This window comes from Pelophylax lessonae (genome assembly GCF_965119305.1).
Source record: "Pelophylax lessonae genome assembly, chromosome: 11".
In the NCBI taxonomy this organism is placed as follows: Eukaryota; Metazoa; Chordata; class Amphibia; order Anura; family Ranidae; genus Pelophylax; species Pelophylax lessonae.
In genome coordinates this window covers 107,797,263-107,813,078 of record NC_138778.1, presented here as the reverse complement: position 1 = coordinate 107,813,078, position 15,816 = coordinate 107,797,263, and positions in this window count along the sequence as shown.

Here is a 15,816-nt window from a genome sequence, read left to right as displayed (position 1 = left end):
TTTGACCGGCTAAGGCCTCCGAACTGGGGTTCTCCAAGGCCACATCTCTTACTGCGTGAGTGCTGTTGTGTGGTTGAGATGTTTCCACATCAGCAGGGACCTCGCTGTCCCTGAGAGGATAAAATCGGTTATTCACCGGTACATTGTACTGATGGCCCTCTTGTCTAGGAGGAGGAGGCGGATCTCTTCTGATGCTCTGGGGCTCCCTTACAGGCCCTGGACGATTATAACCTGGATCGTACCAGTAAGGTTGAGATCTAGGGGGACTGTAATATTGTCGCCAGTGTGGAGATCTATAGTGATCTGGTTCTGGACCCGAGGGATTAGAATAATAATAACCTTGATCTACATAGTTGTCTGGTGCTCTCCTCCATTGGGGAGTATGGGGATAATTGGAATAACCATATCCACCGTGTTGATTGCGGTCTCTGCCGCGTTGCCAGTCACCTTGTTGGCCCTGTCCAGAAAAGTTGTTATTAGATTTGGATTGATTCCCATTAGGTTTGTTGTTGGCCACATTAGGGCCCCTATGGGGTGACTTATAAGAAAGACTTCGACCGTTAGGTCGAGGTCCCTTTTTGTTTGTTTTGGGGCCATTATTGGTTTGAGGTGGTCCATTAAAAGCAACTCTTGGAGGATTGGTGGAGACTTCCATTGCATCCTCGGGTGGTTCTTGATCACCCAACAATTTCTTTTGCCACTCAAAGACCACACTTGACTGGTAATCTTGTAAGTCACGATTGAACTTTTTGCGTTTTTTAATTTTTTGCTCTCTCTCCTCCTTTTCGAGATGCTTCAATAGATCCGCTGAGGCAGCCTTGTAGGCCTCACTGGTCATGTGGGGGACTAGTTTTTCTTTTACCGTCTTAATTTCTCCATCCAGCCTAGTTAATTTGGCATTTTTCCGGGATATGAGGAATCTCAAAAAACTGACCCCTGCCTCATTAAAATATCTGTACCATTCCTCCAGCTCACCCTCATCAGATTGGGGACATACCTCCCATCTTAAGCTCCTGGGGACCATAGTTCTCTTGACATAGGTTTCAAGGAAAGCTATGTCCCACTGGGTGTGTATTTCAGATACCATTACATTTTTAAGCCTCATAAACAGACCACTCATGTCGGTATCATCAGAGGTGAATGATTCGAATACCCCATCGGTGTTGACCACCTTAGAGGCCCTATAGTCAAATATATCCATGAATAAGCGGCAATTGAAGGTCAAAAAGAATAGAATATAGGAAAAAAACAACTGCGCTAATTCAAAACAGGAGCAGCAACTTCAAGTGCGACCAACACCCCAAAAGTAAAAATATAAAAAACAAGCTGCGCTAGAAATTGAAACAGTCCATATGAATGTCCATAGGTGTAAATATAAAGTGATGACACTTGTGCAGGTACCGCTTACCGAATTCCAAACAATTAAGAGCCAAATAGGTGAAGGCAGATGTCTTCAAATAGTGAGGCGCGGTAAACTTCAAAGGACTCCAATATGGTTCTCCTCAGTGAAACATTAATGAAAAAAAGAAGAAAAACAACACCATAGTGTAAACCGATAACGAGTAAGGAGTAGATGCTCCAAATAGGTTATGACCTGTGCAGGTACCGCTTACCAGAAATGACTGATTTTGTAGCCAAAATGTAGTATGATGACTCCACCAGGTCTCAAAGGATGAACAGCAAGCCTGCACTCTTGTGATGCAAATCTCCAGAAATGGGTATTATGTAAAAAGGAAAAAAAGGGCAAACGCCATAGCGTAAAACCAAAAACAATAGGTAATGACACCCGAAATTTGTGAAACTGGAATACCAGTACTGAATGTGGTAATTGAATAGTGAATGAGTGACAACCACCACCAAACTGAGTATATACCCCTTACCAAAATAAAGCAAGAGGAAAATCAGATAGACTCCCCAGTGTGATTGTCCGCTTACCAGATGGGCTAGTATATAAACATGTAGAGATAGGGGGTCCCGATCATGCAACCAAGAGGGCACCAGTAAGGATGGGTACTCTTACGGACTCCAGGTGGTATATGAGCGGGGGTTCAGAGTAACATCAGGCTAACTCCAATAGGACTCCTCCAACAAAGGCTCAGGAAGTAGTGCAGGTTAACCGAGGAATAAGGAGGGGAGAGCCATAGCATAAAATCCAATGGTAATTTATTCAAAACATAAAGGTTAAACTTACAACATCAGATGACAATACGTGGGTAGAAGGGAGGTAACAGCCGCCGGCCGGACGGCTCCGCTCGCCCGTTCTTCGTAGACGAATGTGTAGGTGTGACGTCAGCACGCCGTGACCTGACTAGTTTAATCAAAGATGATATTCTCAAAGGTGCGGGCGGCGTGCTGACGCCACCTATAAATAACAAAAAATTCAATTGAACCGATGACCGGAAGTTGGAACATTGGATTTACAGTTAAAAAGTTTAAAACAATGAAATATATAGTTTGGTAGTGAAAGGGTTAAAAGCTGAAAGGAAAAAAATTGGTTTGGCAGGTAAAGGGTTAAAAATGGAAAAATAATTGTTTTGTAAGAATGATGAAATAAATGGGAAGATTTGATCTCAGGGAGGATTTATAAGGCTCCATTCACCGTCTTATCATAGGAATACAGATCTTTATTTCAGCCATGGGACTGTAAGGGTTAAATGTCAGTGAAAATAACTGTCACTTCCAGAAAAACCTGTTATTACAGGAGCCGTATCCCTATTAGATCCGTATACTGAGCCTACAGCCTGAATTCACACAGCTCACAAACAAGGACGAGGCTCCTTTAAGAAAAATCGTCAGTTATTTTTTTTGCTGAGTCATCATGAGATTTAAAAAAAGTCACATGACCAGTGGGAGGAGCTAGAGCCTATATAAGGAGCCGCAGCAGCGGCTGATCAGTGAGACAAGTGTTGACGCTGACCAGTGAAGACCTGTCTTTATCTCTGCTGAGATATTTCTTGCGATTTCATTGGATTTGATTTCATTTGAATTCAATTTCATTGCGATTTCATTGTTGTACATTTAAAGCGTGTTTCATTATTCTTAATAATGAACCAATTTAAATGTAAACAGCTTTTTTCTCTGAAAAACACCAAAGAGAAACCCCCCATAGGAAGAGCAGCTATGGAAGAAGGTATCAGTGACCATCCTGCAGATACCCCAACCAAGAAGCCCCCCAAAATGAAGAGGGCTCGGGCTTTTGTGCGCGGCTGCGCCAGAGCCGTTCTTAGATGTATTGGTTCCGGCCATAAAGCCAATGGACCGCCCCGAAATACCGACACTGGGATTGGTAAGTGTTGTGGATATTAATAGATACAAAATAACCGACACCCTTTCATTGGATCCTTCCACCCCATTGATGACAGGTCACCCCTCCCCCATATGTACCCATGTATAGGGATTTCCATTGATGACAGGTCACCCCTCCCCCCATATGTACACATGTATAGGGATTGTGAGGGATATAGGGATCGATAGATAGGATTATAGGGATCAAGAGAAACAAACTGTAAATCTTGAAGCTGTATACAGGGGGCTAAGTCTCCCCTCCCCCAACTCTCTCTTCTCACCTGTTCGCTGCCAACCGATTTTTTTTTTTTTTTAAACTGCCAGTGTGAAGGAGAGCGGCATGGTACCCGGGATCTGCTAATCTCAGTGCAATGCTTTACAGGATCCTAAAACAAAAAAAAAGTAAATGTACGATTTCTTACCTGCTAAAAAATTGCCATTTATTATTCTTAGCTAAAAGGTGAAATAATCCTTTATGGTCGGCTCAGATGAAGTGTTAGCTCTCCATTTATTTTCAATGTACACAAAATCAGACACAATGGAAGAGTTTTATTTTATTTTTTAAATAATTGTGCTGAGGTTTATACAGTATCTCACAACAGTAAGTACATCCCTCACATTTTTGTAAATATTTTATTCTATCTTTTCATGTGACAACACTGAAGAAATGACACTTTGCTACGATGTAAAGTAGTGAGTGTACAGCTTGTATAACAGTGTAAATTTGCTGTCCCCTCAAAATAACTCAACACACATTAATGTCTAAACCACTGGCAATAAAAGTGAGTACACCCCTAAGTGAAAATGTCCAAATTGGACCCAATTAGCCATTTTCCCTCCCCCGGTATCATGTGACTCGTTAGTGATACTCAGGTGTGAATGGGGAGCAGGTGTGTTAAATTTGGTGTTATCGCTCTCACTCACTCATACTGGTCACTGGAAGTTCAACATGGCACCTCATGGCAAAGAACTCTCTGAGGATCTGAAAAAAGAATTGTTGCTCTACATAAAGATGGCCTAGGCCAGGGGTAATGAATTAACATTCAAGGAGGTCCGGCCTCTAAGATTTTCTTTGGGCCGAGGTCAGAATCTCAAGTCTGTGCTAGGACTCAGAAAGATGGGGAAAACAAAACGTGTCCATCACCATGACCCTTAGCATTAATTATGCCCATCAGTGTAACCCTTAGCATTAAATTTGCCCATCAGCGTGACCCTTAACATAAAATAGGGGCCCGCTGATGGGCACATTTTATGTTAGGGGGCACTCTGTTGGGCAAACTCCACCCCCGCTGAGCCCCATGTGTAATATGCTCCACCCTCTTTCAGACTCCCCATCACCCCCCACATACAAGTTAAAAGTTAAAATTGAACTAAAGACAATGTTGTTTTTCCCCATTTAGAATAGAGTAAGGGAGGGATAGAACCTTTGTCAGGTTTTCTTTGCCATCTGTGTCCCCATTGGGGAGATTTCCCTTCACTTCCTGTCCCATAGACAAAAACAAAAGTTAAAGAAATCCCCCAAGTGACATAATCCCAGGGTGTCACCAGAACTAGTGTCCCCATTGGAAGATTTCCCTCTAATTCTGCTTCTGGTGACAACCCAAATATTGGAATTTTCTTTCACTTTTGGTGATAATGGTAAACATGAAACACAAAGAGGGTGAATATCCCTAAAGTGGGTGCACACAGCGATAAAAACCTAACAGGTGTTCTAATCCCTCTCCACTCCATCCAAAACTAAAAACATTTTCCTTTATTTATATTTTAACATATGGGCAAGAAATGGAAAAAAAAAAAAAAAGATTTGGCAGTGAAATGGTTAATAAATGAAAGGGGGGAACATTGGATTTACAGTTAAAGTTTTTAAAAAAAATTAAATATATAGTTAGTAGTGAAAGGGTTAAAACCTGAAAGGGGGGGATAGTTTGGCAGTTAAAGGGTTAAAAAGTGGAAAAATAATTGTTTTGTAAGAATGATGAAATAAATGGGAAGATTTGATCTCTGGGAGGATTTATAAGACTCCATTCACCGTCTTATCATAGGAATACAGATCTTTATTTCAGCCATGGGACTGTAAGGGTTAAATGTCAGTGAAAATAACTGTCACTTCCAGAAAAACCTGTTATTACAGGAGCCGTATCCCTATTAGATCCGTATACTGAGCCTACAGCCTGAATTCACACAGCTCACAAACAAGGACGAGGCTCCTTTAAGAAAAATCGTCAGTTATTTTTTTTTGCTGAGTCATCGTGAGATTTTAAAAAAAAAGTCACATGACCAGTGGGAGGAGCCATAGCCTATATAAGGAGCTGCAGGAGCGGGAAATCACTGAGACAAGTGTTGACGCTGACCAGTGAAGACCTGTCTTTATCTCTGCTGAGATATTTCTTGCGATTTCATTGGATTTGATTTCATTTGAATTCAATTTCATTGCGATTTCATTGTTGTACGTTTAAAGCGTGTTTCATTATTCTTAATAATGAACCAATTTAAATGTAAACAGCTTTTTTCTCTGAAAAACACCAAAGAGAAATCCCCCATAGGAAGAGCAGCTATGGAAGAAGGTATCAGAGACCATCCTGCAGATACCCCAACCAAGAAGCCCCCCAAAATGAAGAGGGCTCGGGCTTTTGTGCGCCGCTGTGCCAGAGCCGTTCTCAGATGTATTGGTTCCGGCCGTAAAGCCAATGGACCTCCCCGAAATACAGACACCGGGATTGGTAAGTGTTGTGGATATTAATAGATACAAAATAACCGACACCCTTTCATTGGATCCTTCCACCCCATTGATGACAGGTCACCCCCCCCCCATATGTACACATGTATAGGGATTGCCATTGATGACAGGTCACCCCTCCCCCCATATGTACACATGTATAGGGATTGTGAGGGATATAGGGATCGATAGATAGGATTATAGGGATCAAGAGAAACAAACTGTAAATCTTGAAGCTGTATACAGGGGGCTAAGTCTCCCCTCCCCCAACTCTCTCTTCTCACCTGTTAGCTGCCAACCGATTTTTTTTTTTTTAAACTGCCAGTGTGAAGGAGAGCGGCATGGTACCCGGGATCTGCTAATCTCAGTGCAATGCTTTAAAGGATCCTAAAACAAAAAAAAAGTAAATGTACGATTTCTTACCTGCTAAAAAATTGCCATTTATTATTCTTAGCTAAAAGGTGAAATAATCCTTTATGGTCGGCTCAGATGAAGTGTTAGCTCTCCATTTATTTTCAATGTACACAAAATAAGACACAATGGAAGAGTTTTATTTTTATTTTTTAAATAATTGTGCTGAGGTTTATACAGTATCTCATAAAAGTAAGTACACCCCTCACATTTTTGTAAATATTTTATTCTATCTTTCATGTGACAACACTGAAGAAATGACACTTTGCTACAATGTAAAGTAGTGAGTGTACAGCTTGTATGACAGTGTAAATTTGCTGTCCCCTCAAAATAACTCAACACACATTAATGTCTAAACCGCTGGCAACAAAAGTGAGTACACCCCTAAGTGAAAATGTCCAAATTGGGCCCAATTAGCCATTTTCCCTCCCCGGTGCCATGTGACTCGTTAGTGATACTCAGGTGTGAATGGGGAGCAGGTGTGTTAAATTTGGTGTTATCGCTCTCACTCACTCATACTGTTCACTGGAAGTTCAACATGGCACCTCATGGCAAAGAACTCTCTGAGGATCTGAAAAAAAAGAATTGTTGCTCTACATAAAGATGGCCTAGGCCAGGGGTAATGAATTAAAATTCAAGGAGGTCCGGCCTCTAAAATTTCCTTTGGGCCGAGGTCAGAATCTCAAGTCTGTGCTAGGACTCAGAAAGATGGGGAAAACAAAACGTGTCCATCAGCGTGACCCTTAACATAAAATGTGCCCATCACCATGACCCTTAGCATTAATTATGCCCATCAGTGTAACCCTTAGCATAAAATTTGCCCATCAGCGTGACCCTTAACATAAAATATGGGCACGCTGATGGGCACATTTTATGTTAGGGGGCACTCTGTTGGGCAAAACAAAACGTGTCCATCAGCGTTGCTCTTAACATAAAATGTGCCCATCAACATGTCCCTTATCATAAAATATGCCCATCAGTCTGCACTTTATAAAATAAGCAACCCCCTTAAAAATGTGACCTACATACCTTTGGGGGCAGAAAATACGAGAGCCAGGAGCCGTAAACAGCAGGGGGGCAGGCGTGCACTTGACATCACGCCCCAACTCACGGCCTGACTGGGAGTGAGCCGGGAGCGGTAGAAAGAAGGAGTGGGGTGGGGCGCATACACGGGACGTCACTGGTTGCTTGGACACGTGAGGTCCCAGCAAACCAAGGACTGCTTATAGAGGCGGCCTGACAGTCTGGGTGGAAGCATCGTGCAGTCCGTTCTTTGACCGGGGGCTACCATTTACTGACAGCTGGCCTAGGCTATAAGAAGATTGGCCAAGACCCTGAAACTGAGCTGCAACACAGTGGCCAAGACCATACAGTAGCTTAGCAGGTTCCACTCAGAACAGGCCTCGCTTTGGTCGACCAAAGAAGTTGAATGCACATGCTCAGTGTCATATCCAGAGGTTGTCTTTGGGAAATAGATGTATACGTGCGGCCAGCATTCCTACAAAAGTTGAAGAGGTGGGGGGTCAGGCTGTCAGTGCTCAGACCATACACCACACACTGCATCAAATTGGTCTGCATGGCTGTCATCCCAGAAGGAAGCCTCTTCTAAAGATGATGCAGAAGAAAGCCCACAAACAGTTTGCTGAGGACAATCAGACTAAGGACATGGATTACTGGAACCATGTCCTGTGGCCTGATGAGATGAGACCAAGATAAACTTATTTGGTTCAGATAGTGTCAAGAGTGTGTGGCGCCGGTGGCAACAAGGTGAGGAGTACAAAGACATGTGTGTCTTGCCTACAGTCAAGCATGGTGGTGGGAGTGTCATGGTCTGGGGCTGCATGAGTGCTGCCGACACTGGGGAGCTACAGTTCATTGAGGGAACCATGAATGCCAACATGTACATACTGAAGCAGAGTATGATCCCCTCCCTTCAGAGACTGGGTCGCAGGGCAATATTCCAACATAACGACCCCAAACACACCTCCAAGACGACCACTGCCTTGCTAAATAAGCTGAGGGTAAAGGTGATGGACTGGCCAAGCCTTTCTCCCAACCTAAACCCTCTTGAGCATCTGTGGGGCATCCTCAAACGGAAGGTGGAGGAGTGCAAGGTCTCTAACATCCAAGAGAATGCATATGCAAGTCGCGCACACATATGTAAACGGTATTCAAACCCCACATGTGAGGTATCGCTGTGAACAATTGATCGAGAACAATAAAAGAAAGTAACCCGGAACACGCCATGCGCTACTTTGCCATGTTTATCGCACATAGGGTGGTCCATTGAAATGAATAGACTGCTCTATGTTGGGTAAAAAAAATAAAACGCTTGAAAAAATGGGTGTTTCCCATCCAGGTGTATGTAAGAGGTGTGACTGAGCGGGGCCTTCATCACTTCACAAACTATGGAATGCTTTGAAGGCAGAAATTAGCAATTAGTACATTGGAAAAATGAAAATACATAAATAAATGTCCAACAGTGAAAGGGTTAAAATGACTATCTGAGCGCTCTCCCCTCCCCCTCTCTGAAAGTAACAGTTGCTCGTGTCTGCAGACACTCCACCCCCACTAAGCCCCATGTTTAATATGCTCCACCCTCTTTCAGACTCCCCATCACCCCCCACATACAAGTTAAAAGTTAAAATTGAACTAAAGACAATGTTGTTTTTCCCCATTTAGAATAGAGTAAGGGAGGGATAGAACCTCTGTCAGGTTTTCTTTGCCATCTGTGTCCCCATTGGGGAGATTTCCCTTCACTTCCTGTCCCATAGACAAAAACAAAAGTTAAAGAAATCCCCCCAAGTGACATAATCCCAGGGTGTCACCAGAACTAATGTCCCCATTGGAAGATTTCCCCTCTAATTCTGCTTCTGGTGACAACCCAAATATTGGAATTTTCTTAACTTTTGGTGATAATGGTAAACATGAAACACAAAGAGGGTGAATATCCCTAAAGTGGGCGCACACAGCAATAAAAACCTAACAGGTGTTCTAATCCCTCTCCACTCATCCACTCCACCCATCCAAAACTAAAACTAAAAACATTTTCCTTTATTTACATTTTAACATATGGGCAAGAAATGAAGAAAAAAAAAAAAGATTTGGCAGTGAAAGGGTTAAAGTGTGTGTGGAGGGGGTTACTTGGTTTGGCAGTGAAAGGATTAATAAATGAAAGGGGGAACATTGGATTTACAGTTAAAAAGTTTAAAACAATGAAATATATAGTTTGGTAGTGAAAGGGTTAAAAGCTGAAAGGAAAAAAATTGGTTTGGCAGGTAAAGGGTTAAAAATGGAAAAATAATTGTTTTGTAAGAATGATGAAATAAATGGGAAGATTTGATCTCTGGGAGGATTTATAAGACTCCATTCACCGTCTTATCATAGGAATACAGATCTTTATTTCAGCCATGGGACTGTAAGGGTTAAATGTCAGTGAAAATAACTGTCACTTCCAGAAAAACCTGTTATTACAGGAGCCGTATCCCTATTACATCCGTATACTGAGCCTACAGCCTGAATTCACACAGCTCACAAACAAGGGCGAGGCTCCTTTAAGAAAAATCGACAGTTATTTTTTTTTTGCTGAGTCATCGTGAGTTTTAAAAAACAAAGTCACATGACCAGTGGGAGGAGCCATAGCCTATATAAGGAGCCGCAGGAGCGGGAAATCAGTGAGACAAGTGTTGACGCTGACCAGTGAAGACCTGTCTTTATCTCTGCTGAGATATTTCTTGCGATTTCATTGGATTTGATTTCATTTGAATTCAATTTCATTGCGATTTCATTGTTGTACGTTTAAAGCGTGTTTCATTATTCTTAATAATGAACCAATTTAAATGTAAACAGCTTTTTTCTCTGAAAAACACCAAAGAGAAACCCCCCATAGGAAGAGCAGCTATGGAAGAAGGTATCAGTGACCATCCTGCAGATACCCCAACCAAGAAGCCCCCCAAAATGAAGAGGGCTCGGGCTTTTGTGCGCCGCTGCGCCAGAGCCGTTCTCAGATGTATTGGTTCCGGCCGTAAAGCCAATGGACCGCCCCGAAATACCGACACCGGGATTGGTAAGTATTGTGGATATTAATAGATACAAAATAACCGACACCCTTTCATTGGATCCTTCCACCCCATTGATGACAGGTCACCCCTCCCCCATATGTACACATGTATAGGGATTTCCATTGATGACAGGTCAACCCTCCCCCCATATGTACACATGTATAGGGATTGCCATTGATGACAGGTCACCCCTCCCCCCATATGTACACATGTATAGGGATTGTGAGGGATATAGGGATCGATAGATAGGATTATAGGGATCAAGAGAAACAAACTGTAAATCTTGAAGCTGTATACAGGGGGCTAAGTCTCCCCTCCCCCAACTCTCTCTTCTCACCTGTTCGCTGCCAACCGTTTTTTTTTTTTTTTTAAACTGCCAGTGTGAAGGAGAGCGGCATGGTACCCGGGATCTGCTAATCTCAGTGCAATGCTTTAAAGGATTCTAAAACAAAAAAAAAGTAAATGTACGATTTCTTACCTGCTAAAAAATTGCCATTTATTATTCTTAGCTAAAAGGTGAAATAATCCTTTATGGTCGGCTCAGATGAAGTGTTAGCTCTCCATTTATTTTCAATGTACACAAAATCAGACACAATGGAAGACTTTTATTTTTATTTTTTAAATAATTGTGCTGAGGTTTATACAGTATCTCACAAAAGTAAGTACACCCCTCACATTTTTGTAAATATTTCATTCTATCTTTTCATGTGACAACACTGAAGAAATGACACTTTGCTACGATGTAAAGTAGTGAGTGTACAGCTTGTATAACAGTGTAAATTTGCTGTCCCCTCAAAATAACTCAACACACATTAATGTCTAAACAGCTGGCAACAAAAGTGATACACCATTAAGTGAAAATGTCCAAATTGGGCCCAATTAGCCATTTTCCCTCCCCGGTGCCATGTGACTCGTTAGTGATACTCAGGTGTGAATGGGGAGCAGGTGTGTTAAATTTGGTGTTATCGCTGTCACTCACTCATACTGTTCACTGGAAGTTCAACATGGCACCTCATGGCAAAGAACTCTCTGAGGATCTGAAAAAAAGAATTGTTGCTCTACATAAAGATGGCCTAGGCCAGGGGTAATGAATTAACATTCAAGGAGGTCCGGACGCTAAAATTTGCTTTGGGCCGAGGTCCGAATCTCAAGTCTGTGCTATGACTCAGAGAGATGGGCAAAACAAAACGCGTCCATCAGTGTTGCTCTTAACATAAAATAAGGGGCATGCTGATTTGCACATTTTATGTTAGGGGGCACTCTGATGATGGGCAAAACATAATGTGTCCATCAGCAATGCTCTTAACATAAAATATGCCCATTCGAGTGCCCTTTAGCATAAATTGTGCCCATCAGCATGACCCTTAACATAACATTTTTTTGTTTGTTTAGCAAAAAAATAAAACCCCAGTAAGGATTAAATACCACCAAAAGAAAGCTCTATTTTTATGAAAAGAAATGATAAAAATATCATATGGGTACAGTGTAGCATGACCGCGCAATTGTCATTCAAAAAGTGACAGAGTTGAAAGCTGAAAATTGGCCTGGGCAGGAAGGGGGTTTAGGTGCCCAGTAAGTAAGGGGTTAATGAAAGCTGCATAACATGAAATTGGCATTAAAGCTTATATGAGATCTACTTTAACCACTTGCCACCTGCAATACGTATATATCCGTTGGAATCTGCAAGTGGTTTCCTGGGATTATAGCTGAAAATATCCCCCATAACCCCAGTACCCAGCTTTCTCATGAAACCGCTCCAAGCGGCTCATGAAACACTCGCCGGTGTTTCCCGGGCTTACCGTTTCCGCCAGTTCACCTGAGAAAGGATCTGACGGTGCGGCCAGCTGCTCCCATAACCCATCAAAGAGTTAGTACTCTTTCATCCACTCTATGACCTTGGAGGACCAGAGCGACGTCATGACGTGACTTCCAGTCCAGGCTGGAAGTAAAAATTATTATTTTTTTGAAAGCATTTGCTTTTAACCCCCTCCTTCCCAAACCTATTCTGAAACTTCGCTCCTACATGTAAAAATCTATTTTTTTTTTTTTTTTTGCTAGAAAATTACTTAGAACCCCAAAAAATTATATATTTTTTTTTTAGCAGAGACCCTATAGAATAAAATGGTGTGTGTTGCAATTTTTTTATGTCACACGGTATTTGCTCAGCGTTTTTTTTAAACACAATTTTTTTAGGAAAAAAACACTTTCAAGTATAAAAAAACAATAAACCAGTAAACTTAGCCCAATCTTTTTGTATACTGTGAAAGATACTGTGAAAGATAATGTTAAGCAGAGTAAAAAGATACCTAACATGTCAGGCTTTAAAATTGCGTCTGCCCGTGGAATGGCAGCAAACTACATTGCTTTAAACTCTCCATAGGCAACGCTTTAATTCCTTTACTGGTTACCAGTTTAGAGTTGCACAGGAGGTCTGGTGATAGAATTATCGCATCGCTTTGACGTTCAACAATACTCCACATGTGCGGTGCGATCAACGTTTACATATGTGTGCGGGAGTAACGTATCCATTTCCATTTGCACGTAAGCACAGTGGGACGGGGCGCTTTATTTATTTTTTTATTATTTATTTTACAAAAAAAAACAATTTTTTACCCTTTTCTTTATTTTATATTTTGGTAATAACTTTATTGTATCCCAAGGGATGAACAGCATCTCTCGTGACAGCATGGGCCGTGACAAGTCCTCTTTATGGAGAGATTTGGGGTCTATTAGACCCCAAATCTCTCCTCTGGTCCCCCATGCAGCAGATCAGACTGAGATCGGTCCGATCGGCTGCTTTTCTGGTCACTGATGGACAGGTGAACAAAGGGGTCGAAGCCGGGAAATGATGAATACTCGTCGCTCCCGGTTTGCAGAGTTAAAGAGAGAGGAGAACGATGGCAGTTCCTCTCTCTCTGTACAGGGCAACCATCGCCCCCGGCCGCACCGCTCCCGGCCTCCACGATGGGACTGGAGTGGTGGGGGCGGGGGCGGGGGAGGGACCGCCTTCCGGAACTCGCAGAAGTGATCCAGTGGCTAATTGGCCCCTCAGATGACTTCTGCTTTGTACAGAATTCGCTGGCTGCAAACAATGATACGGAGATGATGCATGTAGGTGCCCCCACCATCCCGGTATTACCACTGACACCCAAGGACGTACGGGGCGTACATTTGGGGGAAGTGGTTAAAGGTAAAGAAGAGATTTGGGGTCTTTTTGACCCTACATCCCTCCAAAAAGAGGACCGGTCATCCTTATCCTTATATTCTATTACAAGGGGCGTCTACATTCCTTGTAATAGGAATAAAAGTGACAGAATTGAAAGGGACCGTGTAAAATAAAGAATAAAATAAATAGGAAAAAAAAAAAAACGTTTAATGCCCCGATCCCTCAGTGCTCGCATGCAGAAGAGAACGCATATTCAAGTCGCGCACATATATGTAAACGGTATTCAAACCCCACATGTGAGGAATCGCTGCGAACAATAAAAAATCGTGACCCGCAACACACCATGCGCTACATTGCCATGTTTGTCGCACATAGGGCGGCCCAATGAAACGAATAGACTGCTCTATGCTTGTTGGGTAAAAAAAAGAAAACGCTTGAAAAAATGGGCGTTTCCCATCCAGATGTATGTCAGAGGTGTGAATGGGCAATCACTTCACAAACTATGGAATGCTTTGAGGGCAGAAATGAGCAATTAGCACATTGGAAAAAAAAACATGGAAAATAGAAAAATGTACATAAAAATGTCCAGCAGTGAAAGGGTTAAAATGACCCTCAAAATAACTATTTGAGCTCTCTCCCCTCCCCCTCTCTGAAAGTAGCAGTTGCTCGTGTCTGGAATTTTCTTTCACTTTTGGTGGTAATGGTAAACATGAAACACAAAGAGAGTGGATATCCCAAAAGGGGGCGCACACAGCGATAAAAACCCAACAGGTGTTCTAATCCCTCTCCACTCCATCCAAAACTAAAAATAAAAATGTTTTCCTTTATTTATATTTCAACATATGGGCAAGAAATGAAAAAAAAAAAAAAAAAGATTTGGCAGTGAAAGGGTTAAAGTGTGTGTGGAGGGGGTTATTTGGTTTGGCAGTGAAAGGGTTAATAAATGAAAGGGGGGGGAACATTGGTTTTAATGTTAAATTGTTAAAAACAATGAAATATATAATTTGGTAGTGAAAGGGTTAAAAGCTGAAACTGTAAGGGTTAAATGTCAGTGAAAATAACTGTCACTTCCAGAAAAACATGTTATTACAGGAGCCGTATCCCTATTAGATCCGTATACTGAGCCTACAGGCTGAATTCACACAGCTCACAAACAAGGAGGAGGCTCCTTTAAGAAAAATCGTCAGTTATTTTTTTTTGCTGAGTCATCGTGAGATTTAAAAAACAAAGTCACATGACCAGTGGGAGGAGCCATAGCCTATATAAGGAGCCGCAGGAGCGGGAAATCACTGAGACAAGTGTTGACGCTGACCAGTGAAGACCTGTCTCTATCTCTGCTGAGATATTTCTTGCGATTTCATTGGATTTGATTTCATTTGAATTCAATTTCATTGCGATTTCATTGTTGTACGTTTAAAGCGTGTTTCATTATTCTTAATAATGAACCAATTTAAATGTAAACAGCTTTTTTCTCTGAAAAACACCAAAGAGAAACCCCCCATAGGAAGAGCAGCTATGGAAGGAGGTATCAGTGACCATCCTGCAGATACCCCAACCAAGAAGCCCCCCAAAATGAAGAGGGCTCGGGCTTTTGTGCGCGGCTGCGCCAGAGCCGTTCTCAGATGTATTGGTTCCGGCCGTAAAGCCAATGGACCTCCCCGAAATACAGACACCGGGATTGGTAAGTGTTGTGGATATTAATAGATACAAAATAACCGACACCCATTCATTGGATCCTTCCACCCCATTGATGACAGGTCACCCTCCCCCCCCATATGTACACATGTATAGGGATTGCCATTGATGACAGGTCACCCCTCCCCCATATTTACACATGTATAGGGATTTCCATTGATGACAGGTCACCCCCCCCCCATATGTACACATGTATAGGGGTAGCCATGAACATTGCTGGCTTTTGTCTTGTAAACAGAAATCTGCAGATTTTTAAATCAAGAGAAACAAACTGTAAATCTTGGAGCTGTATACAGGGGGCTAAGTCTTCCCTCCCCCCAACTCTCTCTGTGCTGCCAACCGATTTTTTTTTTTTTTTAACTGCCAGTGTGAAGGAGAGCGGAATGGTACCCGGGATCTGCTAATCTCAGTGCAATGCTTTACAGGATCCTAAAAGAAAAAAAAGTAAATGTACGATTTCTTACCTGCTAAAAAATTGCCAT